The 18,761-nt window shown below is 46.4% G+C and overlaps 1 protein-coding gene across 1 annotated transcript in view; it reads left to right on the forward strand.

Moving 5' to 3' along the window:
* Positions 1-6,070: 6,070 nt before the first annotated feature.
* The window catches only part of LOC124798593 (centrosome-associated protein CEP250-like), a 457,139-nt gene continuing 444,448 nt past the window's right edge, over positions 6,071-18,761 (forward strand). The window contains exon 1 of the mRNA XM_047262059.1: positions 6,071-6,243. The gene's annotated coding sequence lies outside the window, so the exon portion shown is untranslated. The remainder of the gene's footprint in view (positions 6,244-18,761) is intronic.

Raw genomic sequence — 18,761 nt, forward strand, 5'->3', positions numbered from 1 at the left:
GTCATACACCAGTACTACGATCTTGAGAGAGGTCGCTGATGACCACGCCGTTCTGCGCCCAACAGTTTTAAATCCACTCATTCGTCCACTGTGCCAAAGAGAAATATTGTCCAAGTCTTTCTGCATTTTGATTCGTGCGTCCAACGACGATATTTTGCCTCATACAACAGCTTCGTCAGCGAGAAACCTTATAGTGCTGTTGGTCCTGTCTGATAAAATGTTTGTACTTATTGAGCACGTTGGAAGTCCCATTACGCTTCGTTTGGGCACACGAGATGTAATCTCGCCTTCGTCTAACATTCGATGTCCGGTATATCGTACTGGGTTCTATTAGTCAAATATTCCTTGAGGCAGTCGCTTATTTGCGAAGACACTCGTTATGTTTTAGGTGGAAGTCGACGGAGTGGTACAGTGTCGAACGCCCTTCGCAGATCTAGGAAAAAGGGATGTACTTGACCGCCTACATTTTTTCAATTTTTTCAAAGTGACATATTGATGGGTGTTGCATGAGTGTGCTCCTATTTCCAAAAGCTATAGAATGCAATTGGAAGGAAGTACTCTGTTTCATAGAAACTGTAATTCGATTGATAATTAACTGTGCTGTTCAGTTTTCGTCACTTCACATGGTACTATTTATCGAAGTCATCGTTTCTACGTATGGGATATACACTAAGAACCACGTAACTTGGACATCTCTAATACACTGGTGTACCAAACTTGAGGACGAAAGTAATATTCGCGATGTGTGTCACTGCGAAATAACGCAGCTCTGTGAAACTTGGACAACAGACGACTTAGCTGAGGAGTGCGTATTTCTGTATGTTGCATTTCTGACGATGTTTTACGATTAGTGGCGTCACACTTCTTAGAATTTTTTTGGCCCTAAAATACCTCCAGTCAGTGCCAATCTCTCTCGCATGAGAGTACGTTTCCCCCTCTATCACCCCATGCTGTTTGGGCAGAAAGAGGGGAAAGGAGGGGAAACTGCGGACGTGCTGCATGCGGAATATGATTTTGTTTCGTATTTCATATTTTTCAGCAAATTGGACCATAAACAAAACAAATTTTTGTATTATTCTATTATTTTTGGCGCGCTGAAGACATAATCAGATTTATATCTGATAAAAACTGTCAGCATATGGACAGACGCAGAAAATTTCGCAGATTTTTATCGTTTGGTTTGCCACTTAATTATGGCTCAATTAGTTTCATAATAGAAAAAAAACCTTTCATGCACATATGTTAATCGAAAAATTGTATTATACCACGTTTTCAACCTCATTATAAAGACGTGGAAACTCTTCCCAAGGAAAACAATGTATTACTCCTGGGCAATTTTAACCTAAAGAAATTTGTCTTTTAAACGGCTAATTACATTGCAGATCAAACAGTTCCACCTGCAGATACACAGGGGCACTTTGAACTGAAATGGCAAATGGTCCCAAAAAGTGCTCAGAAACAGATGTAAGATTGGCATTGTTCTCAAACTTTTAGAAAATGATTCGTGTAATTCGTTCAGTGCCACTACGGATTGTTCAAAATTCGCGTTTTCTTCAACGCCAGTGTGCTTAGGGGAATGGACGGCGTTCCTTGTCAGAAGTTGTCCCTTACAAAATGCGTTTTCTTTTTAAATGCATTCACTGTCGCCGTGAAATGGCAAAGTAGTTGTTTGCCACCTTTGAATGTCTCACTGACAACAGCCTGCAACCAACGCTATTTAAAATGCAAGGTCCGCAATTCATTCCGGATCTTTTAATTTTCGTTCTGGCTTTCCTTTTTGCTTCAGTAATTCAACAATAGCGGGTCTTAAATCGAAATTTCTTCCAGGAATCTCCTTTGACTTTGCGACTGACGATGCGTGTGACTTGAGAAAACTATTCGAGCCACCAATTTCATCACGTTCCAAGCCTCCATATTTGGCACAAAGAGCTTTTTGATGTACAGAACAATCAATCCCGTACAGATCGTCTGTTGATCGCTATAATTTCTGCCTCTTTATCGTCGACTAGATCATTAAATTCTTTCTGTGTGGTCTTGTAATGTCGTTTCGTACCATATTTGTGGTAGCCGTCGATGAAGCGACTACACATTAGATAGTGAGAGTTCTCATTCTTCTCCTCTGTGATTCCCATTCATTTTTAAAGGGATGCGACAGTACATCTGTAGATTGCCTCTTTTTGCACAATCGCTAGACTTGTGAGCTTACTTTAGACCATGAAGAAATAGCGAAGGATACACAGTACTTACACCACAATTCTGACGAAATGTAGTGCCGACCAAAATAAGTCGCACCAAATGCTGGAAGAGAGTATCGCATCGCACTGCTAAATGATAAGTCGAGCTGTACCGAGAAGGACCGAGCAAAGACGAAAAGTACCGAGTAGTTCCGAGACAGGCCGAACCTCGGCCGCACCCGGGCAGCACATTGAGCACGTAAGATGTGTAGCCCGCCTTGGTCAGACTACTACAAAATTTCAGTTGTCTCTCTTATTTCGCGAGTGATTGCCCACGGCTGCCTTGCAAGTACTCGGCTTCTTGGGACTTTGAACGATGCTCACTATAGCAATAGTGCCCCGCTAGCGCCGATTTACTCCGCCACTCCAACTGACTGTGGCACTCGTGATGTGCTGTACTGTTGGTAACAGGCCTTTCTGTTTTCCCTCATGTAGGCGGCACCGCACTCCGCAGTCTGCCTTGTATACTCCTGTGTCGTTGAGTGGGCTCTGCTAAAGCCTGGATCTTGTGGCTGCTTCGGGGAACCGGTTTGGTGCCTCGTCGGCAGATCACATTGCTCACTCGATCACTGATGGCCTTGTACCCCTGGGAGAAATAAAAGAACAGCTCCCGGTGGTGCACTTGTGGCTGATTCGTGGCGGGCTACCAATTACCAGTACCCGTGTAACCCACAGTAATTTGCTACGTATCTCCTCCCCCTCTCGCACCACCGACCAGGGCGTTTTAGGGCCACCCTAAAATTCTAAGAAAAGTGAACTCGGTGGACTTTAGACAAAGTTAGAAATACAATATACAGAAGCATCTCTTTCCCAGCTGAACGGTCTATTCCTTGAGGAAAGGCGCTGCAACGTTGTCTAAGCGTTGTTTATTTTAGTATTTTAGAATCTGGTGTATGTTTTGGATGACGCGGCAGTACACGCAGAAGGATTTTAATGAGACTGACAATGACCTTATAAACCTATCTGTTTATATCCAGTACCACTGTTTTACTTCTGTTAATGTTCATATTATAACATCCTTGAAAGACGACACCCACACAAACATATTTCTGGGCAGCAGCCATTTCAATACTTGAAGGGGCAAAGCCTGTCTCACTGACTGATCTGCTCTTTTAACGTTAGTCAACATGGCCTGGCTTCGCTGATACTGCGAACGGCTAAAAGCATGGGGAAACTGCAGCCATTATTTTTACAGAGCGAATTCAGCTGTTCTGTATGGTTAAATTATGGTGCCATCCTCTTAGGTAAAATATTGCGGAGGTCAAATAGTCTCTTATTGGGATCTCCAGGTGGGGACCGCTCATGACGATATCAACGGCAGGAAAAACAACACTAGCATTACAGGTCGGAGCGTTCAGATTTTAAATTCCTTAATGAGTTATGGAGGCTAGAAAATTTAAAAACGGATATGAATAGTTTAAAGTTATATACACTGGTAATTAGTAAAGTGCAGTGGCAGGAAGAACAGGACTTCTGATCAGGTCAATTCAGGGTTATAAATACAACATCAAATAGGGTACTATGAACAGCATAGTGAACACATTATCGTAGCCAAGATAGACATGAAGCCAACGTCCACCACAGTAGTACAAATTAGTATGCTTCAAAGATTGTGTGTTGAGATAAAAGAAATAATTCAGATAGCTAAGGGCGAGGAAAATTATTTCGTGATGGCGGACTGAATTTCGGTAATAGAAAAGGACTAGACGCAAAAATAGCAGCAGAATATGGACTGGTGTGGAGGAATTGATGAGGACCCCACTCGGTAGGATTTTGAACAGAGCCTAATTCAATGATTGTTAACACTTGGTTTAGGCCTCATGAAAGAAGGTTGTATACGTCTAAGAGACCCGGGGGTACTAGATGACTTCAGAGCGGCAATGTAATCGTGATACAGAGATACTGAAACCAGATCTTACACTGTAAAACATTTCGAGGTGGAGATGTGGACATTGATAAAGAATTATTCGTTATGAACTGTCAGTTAAAACTTAAGAAATTGCAAACTAGTACGAAATGAAGGTCATGGGATCTAAATAAGCCAAAAAACAGAGGTTATTGAGAGTTCTGGATGGGGCATTAGGCAACGTTCCACTGAAACAGGGTAAGAGAATGCATTAGAAAACTAATGGATAACCATGGTTAGTTGGTGGGTTTTGGAGGAGGGGACCAAGCAGCGAGGTCATCGGTCGCATCAGATTAGAGAGGGTGGGGAAGGAAATCGGCCGTGCCCTTTTAAAGGAACCATCCCAGCATTTGCCTGGAGCGCTTTAGGAAAATAATGGAAAACCTAAATCAGGATGGCCGGACGCGGGTTTGAACCGTCGTCCTTCCGAATGCGAGTCCAGTGTGCTAACCATTGCGCCACCTCGCTCGGTAATGGCAGCAGAGAATCAAATAGGTAAATAAGGAAAGCCTAGTAGTACATAGATGTTATTGAACTTAACTAACGAAAGGAGAAATAATAAAAGTGCAGCAAATGAAGGAAGCGGAAGGCAATACAGTCGTCTAAAAAATGGGATAGGCATTGGCGAAGCAGGAATGGCGAGAACTAGAATCCACAGTTGTAGAAACGCGTGTAAGGGGCAGTCAGATAAAAGCGATACAAATGGAAAAAAATAAGTGGACTGTTTATTATTTTAAAAGTAATCGCCGTAATTGTTAAGACATTCCTCCCACTGTGAGACAAAACGGTCAATCCCTTCATGGAAAAATGTTTGCGGTTGTCTACGGAACCGTGATCGCACGCAGGCGTGCACCTCTTCGTCCAAAGCAAAACGACGGCCGCGAATGTCTTTCTTCAGGGCTCCAAAAATATAGAAGTCACGTGGTGAGGGATCGGGACTTTGTGGAGGATGTATAATGGCTTCCCAGTGAAACTTCTGTAGCAAGGCGTTGGCGCCAACTTCGACCAGGACAGTGGTAACATGCGGGCATACTGGGCCTCCCAGTAAGGTGGTGTAAGGCCGTCGCGCTGGACGAAGACTATGTTGAAGAATAGGGCTTTCTAGTCAAAAGAGTGGGGAATAATATGGTGTATTGGAATCCTTAATAAAATCAACGTGCATTATTTACTGAACGCCCCTCGTACAGTGTCCTCGGAAAATGTCAGAGTTTTCATTTCTTCTCCATGAAATTTAAATCCGTTTCGAAATTTGCCTTTCGTTGCCTGTACTGCTTGCTCAGCGTGCAGATCGAATAGCGTGGGGTATAGGTTTCAACACTATCTCATTTCCTTCTGTTATAACTTCAGTCTGCCGGCCGGAGTGGCTGTGCGGTTCTAGGCGCTACAGTCTGGAACCGAGCGACCGCTACGGTCGCAGGTTCGAATCCTGCCTCGGGCATGGATGTGTGTGATGTCCTTAGTAGTTAGGTTTAATTAGTTCTAAGTTCTAGGCGACTGATGACCTCAGATGTTAAGTCGCATAGTGCTCAGAGCCATTTGAACCATTTTTTTTATAACTTCAGTCTGATTAACGTACAAGTTGTGGATAAACCTCCTCCCCCCCCTTTCCCCCAGGTATTGCACCACTGTTACATTTAAATTTTCGAAGGATGTATTCGAGTCACCATTGACCGAAAATAGTGTGAAGGGAAGATTACCGGTGTACCTGAATACAAGAGGCAAATGCTGAATTAAAAGATGCGAGAAGGGGTGTGGAGGTGCGGAGCAGCAGGAGCGCAGTCGCACAGAGGCTGTGAGGTCCCGTGGCGCTTGGGACACCGGATCTGCCCAGATTGCGACAGCGTCCGCGCCGGAAGGCTATGGTCGGCGGGCCTCGTATCTGTCGCCTGCAGTCTCCGGGCGTCGCGCAGCGCAGCGCGAGGCGACACAGCTCTCTTAAGTGTGATTGCGGGAGCACGGCCGCCTTCTCTTCGGAACGGCGCCTCCGAGTTACGAGAAGAAGTACCCACGTTCTCGCTGCTTCGCTCCTCCTGCACCCTGCAAGGCACCCCTCATGAAACACTTCATTGGCAGGTCGAGGAGCGGCGTCACGCAGATGTAAAGGTGAGTGACGCTCATTACCTTAAGCCGCGTTTATCTGGCTCCCTCTCTCAGCATCCAGTTTTAGATAACTAGAAGCAAGTTTCTCGTCAGACGTATCCGAAGTCATTGTAGCTCCTTCCCCGTTTGTGTAACGTGACGCTACATTCGTGGACCCACACTGTCGACGGTGGAAAGTCGGAAACGACATTGAGTCTGATGGGATACCTGTTCTTCCGTATCTTGCACGTGTGAGGTGGTGGTGGTGGTGGTGGTGGTGGGGTGGGGGGGGGGGGGGCTGTTGGCCTCAATTTTAGCAGCAGTGCGTCGAGGGCTGCTGGAAAACAGAGAAGCTCACGTGGCAGGAAAACGACGCAGGGCGTTCCACTTTTTTAAGGGGGCTGGCAGAACAGATGAGACTTTCGCGCGCTAACTAGCTCGTTTTATTGGACACAACATGTATTTCGCAAGCACTGATTATTTTAAACTCAGCCTGCCCTTTCGTTCATAAGCTCCAGAAAGCTGTAGTTGGTGGTGTTCAGACTGAAGCTGGGGTTCTTGACTTCCAGAATGCCTTGATATTACAGCTCCATATGGCTACTCGGAAAGAAAATGCGTGTTTATTGACTATCAGAATAGATCTGCTTGTGTACTGGAGACTCTCAAGCAACCAGAACCAAGTCAGTCCTTCTTAATGTAGAGACTTGGTCAGGAACGAAACTGGCGTCGGATGTACCAGAAGCAAATATGGCGGGAGCGTTACTGTTCAGCTGCGATTTATTTCACCGCCGCAGTTTCGTAGAAGTAAGTTGACTAGTTAATTTTCATGTTCCTCCAATGTCACGTGTACTTGGTAACAGCATCGGCCATATAATCAATGCGCTTACTTCCTCTTGTATTTACATTACTGCAGATATATGCTTCCAATTTACGTAAGACCAGTTGAAAATTTAATGGGATTCCGAAACCAGGTCTGCAGTTAAAAATTAGTATATTATACGGCTGAAGTGGGTCTACTAATACAGTTATAAGCAGCCACGGCATTGAGAAATCACCAGAGCCATCGTGACTCAGCCTTCCTATTGTTTCCCTAAATTATTTCAGGCGAACTGCAGAATGTTTCTCTCTAAAAGGACGCGGGCTAATTTTTACGACATCGTTAGCCAACATTGCCCATAGTGACCTCAGCGTTGACGTCATGTTATTCCATAACCTTCGTTCCTCATTTCACGGTGTTAGGTAATAATTTCACATTTGTGATTGCACACAGAAGAACATAAACTTTTTTTTACATTGCCATTGTACCAAGCCTAAAACCTGATAATGCGAGACTATGTCAGTGTCTACTCTCCTCGACACACGGTACAGCCTCTGGATGCGCCCGAGTTTCTCTTATTGCGCTACATACACTGCTGGCCACCGTAAATGCAACACCCTGAAGGAAGCATCCGAATCAAGTGAAATTTACACCATGGGTTTGCAGCGATGAGATATGCAACTGATTAGAATTTCAGCGCAGACGCACATCACGCGCGCCTGTGGCGCCACCTCATAGCGCCATTTAAGGCTTGGCGATTTCGACGAGTGTACGTTCGGCACGCGTGTTTACCTTGTGGTTGTTTCACAAGACGATCAGTTATGCCTCGTAGACAACAGCGAACATCGTTTGATCAAGTATCCGAGTTCGACAGAGGAAGGATAGTGGCTTACCGAGATTGTGGATTATCATACAGAGAAATCGCTAGTCGTGTTGGACGAACCTAACAACTGTAATGCGGATATGTGACCGTTGGATGTAGGAGGGTACGTCGGACCGACGTGGTCGATCGCATTCACCTCGGTGCACCACTGCACGTGCTGATAGGCAAATTGTGCGCATGGCAGTGACGGATCGCTCAGTGACATCCCGAACCATAGCACAGCACATTGCGTCTGTAACGCATCATCCAGTGTCTGCGCGTACCATTCGACGCCGTTTACAGCAGAGTGGTCTGTCCGCAAGACATCCGTTGCTTCGTCTACCATTGACGCAGAATCACAGACGTCTCCGTCGCCAATGATGTGATGACAGACGGATGTGGACGGCAGAATGGAATGACGTTGTCTTTACTGACGACGCACGCTTCTGTCTGCAGCACCACGATGGTCGGATTCGAGTGTGGAGACACCGTGGAGAGAGGATGCTGGACAGCTGCATTATGCACCGCCACATTGGTCTTGCACCGGGTATTATGGTATGGGGCGGTATTGGATATTACTCTCGCACGCCTCTAGTACGCATTGCCGGTACTTTAAATAGCCGGCGCTACATATCCGAGGTGCTGGAGCCAGTTGTCCTTCCTTACCTTCAGGGCTCGGCCACAGCCATATTTCAACAGGATAATGCGCGACCACACGTGGCACGCATTGCCCAAAGGTTCTTCGTCAATAACCAGATTGAAGTGCTTCCCTGGCCGGCTCGCTCTCCGGGTCTTTCGCCGATAGAAAACATGTGGTCCATGGTTGCTGAACGAGTGACCCAGATTACATCCCCAGCTGCCACACCAGATGATCTTTGGCAACGTGTGGAAGCTGCTTGGGCTGCTGTACCCCAGGAACACATCCAACGTCTCTTTGACTCAATGCCGAGACGTGTGGCAGCGGTGATCTCCAACAATGGCGGCTACTCTGGCTACTGATTCTGGCAGAAACCACATGTCACAGACGTCTGTAAACGTAATCATTTGATACTTGGTCAACATATTATCTACAAAATAAATTCTGTTGTGCTAGCTCTTGTCTTTCTTGGTGTTGCATTTACGGTGGCCAGCAGTGTATATCATGGTGGATGTAATATGTCCCTCACTCGTACAGGAACGTCGGTTCCCGGTATTATTGGGGTATGACTCTTCGCAGTGTATAGCACCTGTCATTCAACAACATATACCATTTGAATTTTTTTTGGCATTTCTTTAATACTTTCGCGCTATTTCCATTCCTGTAGATGATGTCACGAATCATACATCCAGATATGTGTCAGATCGGATTTTTTTTTTTTTTGGGGGGGGGGGGGGGGGTATTTATGGGCGCTCAACGGCGCATCGCCTTTACTAAATTACATTCGTTCCTACTGATATTCGTAATGTAAAACAGGTAAGAGTAAGTCTTACACGACTGCACTTACTTCCTTCCCATCTCACTCATAGTCACCCTCACAACCATACTATTCTACGTTCTGTAACGTGATGTAAGAATTGTCAGATGTTCTAAAACTGGCAATGGGAATTCAAGAAATGATCAAAGCGAAAATAATTACACTAGGAAAAGTGACTGGCCGATCACTTATGAAAACGTGAATGAGCCAGCCGTCTTGATAACATATTAAAAGCTTCCCCCCAAAATCTTAGAGAAGAAGTTGGACATTTCATAAGACCTTAAAAGGCGTACCACATTCAGCTAGCCAAAATAGAGGTCAAATCTGTCGGTGAATCTGCTGCTTTGCTGTTGTCTGCAGATGAAACACAGTCTACTAAAATGTAGTACACCGTGATCCGTATGTCACAAGCGCCACACATTGGAGGGTCCTCTAGCCAGAGTAGGGAGCCATGCGTCATAGGGGTGTATCCTTTGTTAAGATGATTAAGAAAGGCATCACCCCCAGTGCGTGGCTGGAAGGAGGTACGCCAGGCCGGGTTGTTGACTTTACAAGATGCAGCTTAGTTCCTTATGACTTCCAGCGTTTCTTCGTCCCACCTACGCCTGACTCTGTACCTTAACTGTGATATGATAGTGAGCAGGGGCACGGCACACTGAACTATCTGGTTATCGTAGAATGTCCCCTTGGCTCCTACACCCGCCATTTCATTTCGCTTCATACCCATGTGTCCTGGCAACCAGCAGAAAGACACCTCCTTTCCCATTCTTCTCAGTCTTTGTAGATCGAAAAGTGTATACTGCGTAGCCTGGACAACTTGCTAGGCGCAACTGTTCCAGAGAGTTAAGGGCACTCGCGAAGTCGGAACAGACGAGGCATTTAGCAGTCACAGCATATATCATCTGCTCCAAAGTCCTCAAGTTCGCATCTAATTCTGCAGCGAAGGCCGTGAACTCTTAAAGCAAACGGATCTGAGGACGCGTTCGGGGGAAACAACAGAGCAATCATGGACTCCCCCCGTCTAGACCCATCCGCGGGAACAGCTATACAGTTGTGGCGCTCATTCGAAATGTAAAATATCTGTTTTTAGAAAAGATGCAGGAGTGCAGCCTTTCCTGCACTGCATTAAATCTAAAATTATTCCGGGCCTCTGAAGTAACCAGAGCTGCAGTTGATTCAAACACTGGATTTGGGTTTGTACTTCCCTCGCTCCAAGTGACTCCAGCACATGCTTCACGCGGATTCCAAAAGGCCCTTTTCCTCGTCGACGATTGGAGGAAAGGTGTTCCACAGATGGACAAGCAACATTTTGGCACGCTGGTGATTTGGGTGCAACGAGGATCTTAGATGCTTCATGCACCACCAGGAGCTGCTGCCTCAGCACAGAGACTGTACGTGGAGCTGGTCCTGTAAGCACTCTTCGCTAGACTGATCCTCTCATGGTGTATAGCACCAGTGATCTTCATGGGGAGAAAGTATTGCTAATCCGTACACTGTGCACCCATACTCTAGCCGTGATCGCACGAAAGCCCTATAAAATTTTCCGCTACACAAGACCTGCGGCCAAGACACTTCAAGATGTTAAGTACTTTTTGGTCGTTGCCTTTAGGAGCTTTAGTCGTGGTAACCACGACAGTTTGGAGCCCCAAAAGCCTCACCGCGTTCTTAAAATCTAAAATGGTGTTCCTCATGCGCGAGTCAGGTAAATTAAAAATACGACGAGAACGATTAAAATTAACACACATACACTTATGTGCGGAAATGTAAAACCTGCCCACTCCTCCAACCTCTTCACTGCAAGTTGAGACTGGTGAGTCGCTATTGCGGTGTTGGAGGAGGAACAGCAATCTACAAAATCGTCCATAAATAAGGAGCATTGCAAAGGGCTCCTTACAGTCGACATTACACTGTTAATGGCTATGGAAACCAGAACAACACTGAAAAAGCTTCCCTGGGGAACACAATTCTCCTGCTCAAAACTATCTGACAGCCCGTCACCAACTTGGTACTGAAAAAAGCGTTGCAACTAGAAGACCCGAATGAATATGGGAAGATGCCACAAAAGACCCATTGTTGGAGTTCTCCGAGAATATTGTGTCTGCAAGTAATGTCGTACGCCTTATTGATGTAAAAAGATATTCCTATACAATGCTATTTACGGGAAAACCTGTTGGATTGTAGCCTCTAGCAGGGCCTTGTTTCGACAATGGGCGGATATCCCATGAACCCTCATTGACAGCACCTAAGGAGGAGCCTGGTCTCTAACATGAAGACCAGTCGACGGTTGATCACTCACTCATAGTTGTTTCCTACATAGCTCGTTAACACAATTTGGTCGTGACTGCGCGCAGTATCAGACAGTGTCGAATCCAAATCCAACATGGGGAAAAGGCAGTAGTATGATTCAGAATTGTTGGATCCGAAGTCCAACTCATTCCTCTCCAGGGTTGCACGGTAGTGGTGGAATGCTGGGTCCTGGACGACAGTGGCAGTAGCTGTCGCAAAATGCTGTCTGTTTGAGACATGCCTGTGAGTGTTCTCTGCGTTTACAGAAATCCCCCTGATGGCTTCCCATGCCTTCGTAGGGAAAGTAGAGCGATGAACAGAGTCCAGGAACGCTTGGCATGACCTTTTATTGCTCTCTACGATTATGTGTCACTACTCGACAGGCTGCCTTCTAAGATGAGTTGAGGATTTCGGGATGGATAAGTCGGCAGCATAGTGGCTCGCTCGTGTGATATGATCCATCCATTCCTGGACACTGTCTCTGTGTTCAAACAGCTGGCGGAACAGCGTCCAATTAGCTCTGCTAAGCATCCACCCTGGCATCTTCCTTTCAAGGATTGCTCCGTCTGGTAGATAAATTCAGGGTTGGGAAGTGCTCACTCGAATGAAGGTCATCGGTAACTTCCCACTGCGCCGAAGCTGCCAAGGTTGGGGAGTAGAAAGAGACATCGATGGCTAAGGATTACCCAGCAGCAGCGTTGAAATGAGTGGGGTTGCCCACGATGAGGATGCACGTCTCATGAGACATGATGAGGTTCCCTAACATTTGATCACTGGGACAAGCAGAGTGTGAGCTCTATAATACATGATGGGCACTGAAGTCTCCCAGTCGGAGAAGCGGTCGGGGAGTTGCTCTATAAGATCTGTGACAGCCTCAGAATCTACCACTTTCTGTGGTGGTAAATAAAGTGCAGAAGATGAAGATATACATGAAGGTCAACCGCAACTGCTTGCAGGTCAGTAACCAGCGAGTGAGCGGAGGAGTGCTGTGTGTTATTGACAGACACAGCTGCACTTCCCATAGCTGTTCCCCCAGTCAGGTCATCATTGCGGTGGAAGGTATAGCCTCATAGCACAGAAGACTTGTGAACACAAACACAGGAGGCGTCTTGCACAAGGAATTTCAGTTCCTCTACAAGTGTCGAGAACCCTTTGATGTTCCGCTGTAGTCTGGGTATTATTTATTGGAGCTGTTTTTCTTTCACAATGTCTTTCTGGCAGGGTGGGGATCCAGAACAGATGGAGACTTAGTCTGAGGGCTAGATGGTTGTTCTAAGCATACTTCATATACCGATTCGTTAGAACCGTCAGACATAATGAGGTGCACATGGTCTGATGGTTTACGTCCAGTCTTCTTCCGTGGTTGATGCGTCCCATGTGATTTTGTTTGTGAGAGGAGGCTTTGTGGGAATGACCGCGATAGTGGTAATGGAAACGTTGACCTATTTACTGGAGTCTGCCTTTTGAGGTGCCGGAAGCACTTCACTGTTGACTTCCATGGTCTTTTCTGAAGTTGGGGCTCTGGAATAACAGCACCTTTACAACTGCAATGACAAACGCAATTAGTAGTGCTGGCACTACCAACCTCAGTTTATGTAGAGCCATTGGTATTCGCAGTAGACTTTTTAAGAGCTGTGCTGGCACTACCAACCTCCATTTATGTAGAGCCATTGGTATTCGCAGTAGACTTTTTAAGAGCTGAAGCGAATGACGTGGTGAACGTGGAAGGCTGCATGCCGATATAGATCTTTTTGGCCTCACTATGCAGGATACGCCTCTTTGTTTTGAGCTCCCTATATCTTAGTTTCTTCAAGGTAGACGCTGCAGCGTATACTCCAGACAGAGTGATCCCTAGAGCAATTAACACACTTCAGGGGAAATAAACAAATGATGCTTTCTTGCTTTCTTGGGCGGCTTTACCACAATTGCCACGAGCTTACACGCTAGAGTGGTGTGCTCCAAGCGTTGGCATTTAATACTGCCTCTTGAGATGGGCAGGTAAGGCCCCAAATTAAAGCAAAGGAAACCTGCTTTGATGTGCTAGGTATGTATTGTGATACTGAATATACGAATAAAGGAGTCTGATTTATTCTTTTCATTATATTTGTCATTTCAGTGACAGATTTTTGATGCCACTCATCTTTCAGTTCCTCTTTGGGAATCTCTACATGACACACTTCTGCTGTAATACGAAGTGTTTCCGTTTCGACTGCGAACTCCTCGAGCCATTTAGCTGTCTGGAGTTTCGTTGCTTGCTGGGAAATTTCAACCAACGGTGTAACTTTTCTTAGTCGTTTGACTGATTTCAAAGTGCCAGCAATAATCTCTAAATCTTTTTTTGAATGCAGATCGGTGACACTTTCTCAAAGCTACTCTCCATCGTTTTAACTATTTAGCAAGCATACGTGCTGTGACTATAAATGAAAGTACTTTGAATAATCCTTGTGTCAGAAAGACAGGCTACACGAGCCCTCTTGTTAGTTGGGCGTTGATATCCACCAGTGGTGGTTGATAGGATAAGTTCGTGGGTTCTATCTCGGTCCCTTGAGCAGCTTAGGGGAACAATGGGCCACTCAGAGCGCCCAGCATGCGCGAGTAAGCATTATACAGGGTGGGACAGAACATCTTGCTTACTTACAAACTGAATTACAAAAAAACGTAAAGCAGATATGCATTTAATTCTAAGGACAGTATGAAGAACAACGATTAGATTTTATGTTTACATAGTTTTAAAAATATTGGGCAGATGGCGTCCATTATTCTCAATACACTCCGCTAATCGATCTCGGAAGTTTCGTTGAGCTCTTCCCAGCGTATCGACGGGAATGTTGGCGACAGCTTGACGAATGTCGTTCATCAGGCAAGCGAGAGTCAAGGACGATCGTTGTAAACAAGTGATTTTCGACAGCCCCATAAACAATAGTGAAGGGGGGGGGGGGCTAAATCAGTGCAGGCCGCCCCTAAAGGAGATCCGTCCTGGTAAGTGATAGCGTAAAAACAGCCGTTGACTCAAGCGCTGTGTATGCCGTCGCATCGTCCTGCTGAAACCGTACATCTCCCATGTCCATCTCATTGAGTGTTGGCAGGAAAAACTCCTGAAGCATGTTGGCATAACGGCAGTCAGGAGTCTTCGACACTACCCGTTCGTTTTCTTCAAGAACCATGGACCACTTATTCCAACTCGCGATAGTGCACACCGAACAGTTACGCGTTGGGAATGTAGCGGACGATGACGAAGCTGTCTGGTGGTATCATGGCTCCAATAGTTCATGATATGCTTATTTACAGATCCCGAAAGATGGAACTGAGTCTCATCACTGAAGAAAACAGATGGGTTGTGAGGCATGACAAGAAGCGCCTCACATGGAGTATGTCGAGAAACAAAACCGCGTGGATTAAGTTCCTGTACGCCAACGACCTTGTCGCGTTGGTAACACCGATTCCCGCCCGATCACCGAAGTTATGCAACTCTGGGCTCGGTGAATACTTGGATGGGTGAGCATCCCAGGAAATCCGGGTGCCGTTGGCTGACGGACACGCATTTCGCCGAAGTGGCGTCCACTTGAAAGATTTGCATCGCGCTGGTGTGCTACAATGACATTATTATTAGTTCCTGTACCACAGCTAATTTGCAGGGATGAAATTTTAGTACATCATGAAGGCTTCACCTCACAGAACGAACAGACAACGCACCAATAGGAGCACGTTTGCAGACAAAGTGCTGAGTGAATCTCAGATCAGAAGGTCTTATCATGTCAATGTTTTGTGTGACCTTGCTATTCGTGGAAACCCAGATACTATTTTTTTCAGATCATAAAAGTTGTTTACCCATGAAACAATCGATTTCCGGCCAGGAACACGACCACGGGGAGCAATATTGAAATGGGTATGCAATGTTCGTTACATGGCAGTGACTGAGCAACCGTTAGAAATGTGTGTCTCGACAGCGAACATTGGCTTTACCTTCGTCTGCTGCGTGGTGCTAACTAAACAAATCAGAGTTATGACTTTTCGCTCCGCCCTGTCGTTCTAATGTGTCTACCCTATCCTCGGAGCAACCGTCGCTCCAGGGCCCTAAATTCAAACAATCAAGTTGCTCTGCCTCAACCTGTATAACTGAAGTGCGGCAGATTCCTCAGAGGTTGCGCATATCGACTGTTCCGCCTCAGCAGCCGCGCGTCTGACGAGAGCACATCTTGAGGTTGAGAGAGGGGATTTATGTAGAGGTTGTCACCATCCTCCTGATCTGGACGATTAAGCCAAGATCCCCGTTCCCATGAGACACAACGTTCCGCCACCGCATTGCACGGTGTTCACTGAAACATGCCCAGCGCTTACGGTGACAGTGGACTGGCGGCGCTAACCAGCCCCCAGCTCAGGAAACCCGGGTTCGCCAAGCCCGTGGCCAGCAAACGAAGGCTGAGCTTGCTGAGGTACTCGCCATTTAGAATGAGACGGGGGGGCTTTATTGAAAATACCACGGACGCGGCGGGCATTACCATCTTCCCCCCGCACCCCTCCCATATATGAATTAATATGATTTAATAGATAGAGGTGTTTTATTGCATGCAAGGCTGTTTTTCGATAGTAACAAGCTTTCAGCGGATGTACAGTGCGACAGTGAGTCGCTCTTCGCTGCCACAACCTCCTTTCACGCTAATACTGTGCGCGACCCGCGTAAATCACAGCGCGCCGCAGTGCTGATTAATTTTCGTTGTTTTGTGGCGCCACTGTTTGCGCATCGCGACAATTTGTCATCTGACGCAACAGGAATGATAAACAAGCCCGCCTGATTTATCCCTCCGTCAGATTGTGATTTTTTTTTTTTTTATCCGGGTAGGACGAGCGACAGAGCACGGCGCTGGAGCTGCCAGCCGCGGCAGATAGGCAAGTGTCACAGCCGCTTAAGGCGGGCACGGCTCCGGAAATCGCGAACTGGCTTCCAGCTGATTGCTGCAAAAACCAGCTGTAAGCCCTTTCCGGCTTTTTCTCCTTCTCTAGAGTGTACGAACAGGTATGAGTGACTGTAAGAGGATTGTGCTGTTTACTTAATATTAATTGAAAAACTAGCTGAAACACTTGAACGAATCGGAGTCATGCCATGTTACATCACCTGTGACTCATTGCCTTGAAGTCGTTGGGAATCGAATGGTTACAGCTTTTAACTGTTGCCAGAATTAAGGCCGGCCGGGGTGGCGGAGCGGTTCTTGGCGCTGTAGTCTGGAACCGCGCGATCGCTACGGTCGCAGGTTCAAATACTGCCTCGGGCATGGATGTGTGTGATGTCCTTAGGTTAGTTAGGTTTAAGTAGTTCTACGTTCTAGGGGACTGATGACCTGAGATGTTAAGTCCCATAGTTCAAATGGCTCTGAGCACTATGGGACTTAACATCTTAGGTCATCAGTCCCCTAGAACTTACAACTACTTAAACCTAACTAACCTAAGGACATCACACACATCCATGCCTGAGGCAGGATTCGAACCTGCGACCGTAGCAGTCCCGCGGTTCCGGACTGCAGCGCCTAGAACCGCACGGCCACCGCGGTCGGCTAAGTCCCATAGTGCTCAGAGCCATTTGAACCATTTTTTTTGTCCCAAATGTTAAAGTGGATGATGGTGGAGTATGTTTCAAAGAGCAGCCTGCTCTATTGGCAAACGGAGTTCTAAAGTTCATACGAATGCTTTCCAAACCATATATGTAGGGGTCTTAGATAGTGAAACTTGGCATTTTCACTGGTACGGAAATGTACACTGAGGAGCCAAAGAAACTGATTCACCTGCCTAATATCGTGTTGGGTCCCCGCAAGCACGCAGAAGTGCCGCGACGCGAAGTGGCATGGACTGGAATAATGTCTGAAGTAGTGCTGGGGGAAACGGACACCATGAATCCTGCAGGGCTGTCCATAAATTCGTAAGAGTACAGGAGGGTAGAGATCTCTTCCGAACAGCACGTTGCTGTGCTCAATGATGTTCATGTCTGGGGAGTTTGGTGGCCAGAGAAAGTGTTAAGTTCAGAACAGTGTTCCTGGAGCCACTCTGAAGCAATTCTGGACTTGGGGTATGTCGCATTTTCCTGCTGGAATTACCCATGTCCGTCGGAATGCACAATGGGCATGAATGCATGCAGGTGATCAGACGGGATGCCTACGTACATGTCACTTGTCAGAGTCGTATCTAGACGTATCACAGGTCCCATATCACTCCAACTACACCATTACAGAGCGTACACCAGCTTGAAAAGTCCCCTGCTGACATACAGGGTCGATGGATTCATGAGGTTGTTCCATACCTGAACACATGCATCTGCTAGATACAATTAGAAACGAGACTCGTCCGACCAGGCGGCATGTTTCCAGTCGTCAACAGTCCAATGTCGGTGCTGACGTGCCCAGGCGAGGCTTAAAGCTTTGTGTCGTGCAGTCATCAAGGGTTCACGAGTGGGCCTTCGGCTCCGAGAGCCCATATCGATGATGTTTCGTTGAATGGTTTACACACTGACACTTATTGATGACCCAGCATTTAAATATGCAGCAATTTGCGGAAGAGTTGGACTTCTGTCACGTTGAACGACTCTCTTCAGTCGTCGTTGGTCCCGTTCTTGTTGGATCTTTTTCCGGCTGCAGCGATGTCGGAGATTTGGTGTTTTACCGTATTCCTGATACTCGCGGTACACCCCTGAAATGGTCGTACTGTAAAATCCTCACTTCATCGCTACCTCGGAGATGCTGTGTCCCATCGCTCTTGCACCGACTGCAACACCACTTTCAAACCCACTTAAATCTTGATAACCTGCCATTGTATCAGCAGTAACCGATGTAACAACGGCGCCAGCCACTTGCTGTCTTATATAGGCGTTACCGACCGCAGCGCCATATTCTGCTTCTCTTTATTTGAATATGCATGCCTATACCAGTTTATTTGGCACTTCAGTGTATATGCTCCGGAGGATGCACCTGATTGCATAAAACCAAGGAGCTCTCGTAACTGTTAATAATAAATTTATTTTTTCTGACCTAATGCATTACCCGATTTCCACTGTTCGTCAGCTTACCACTACACACTCTTCTGTGATTCTTTTGACTTACGTGACGTTCTGTATGATCGGATCTGTGTCCTGTGTTAA

The sequence above is a fragment of the Schistocerca piceifrons genome, chromosome 5 (assembly GCF_021461385.2).
Source record: "Schistocerca piceifrons isolate TAMUIC-IGC-003096 chromosome 5, iqSchPice1.1, whole genome shotgun sequence".
Taxonomy (NCBI): Eukaryota; Metazoa; Arthropoda; class Insecta; order Orthoptera; family Acrididae; genus Schistocerca; species Schistocerca piceifrons.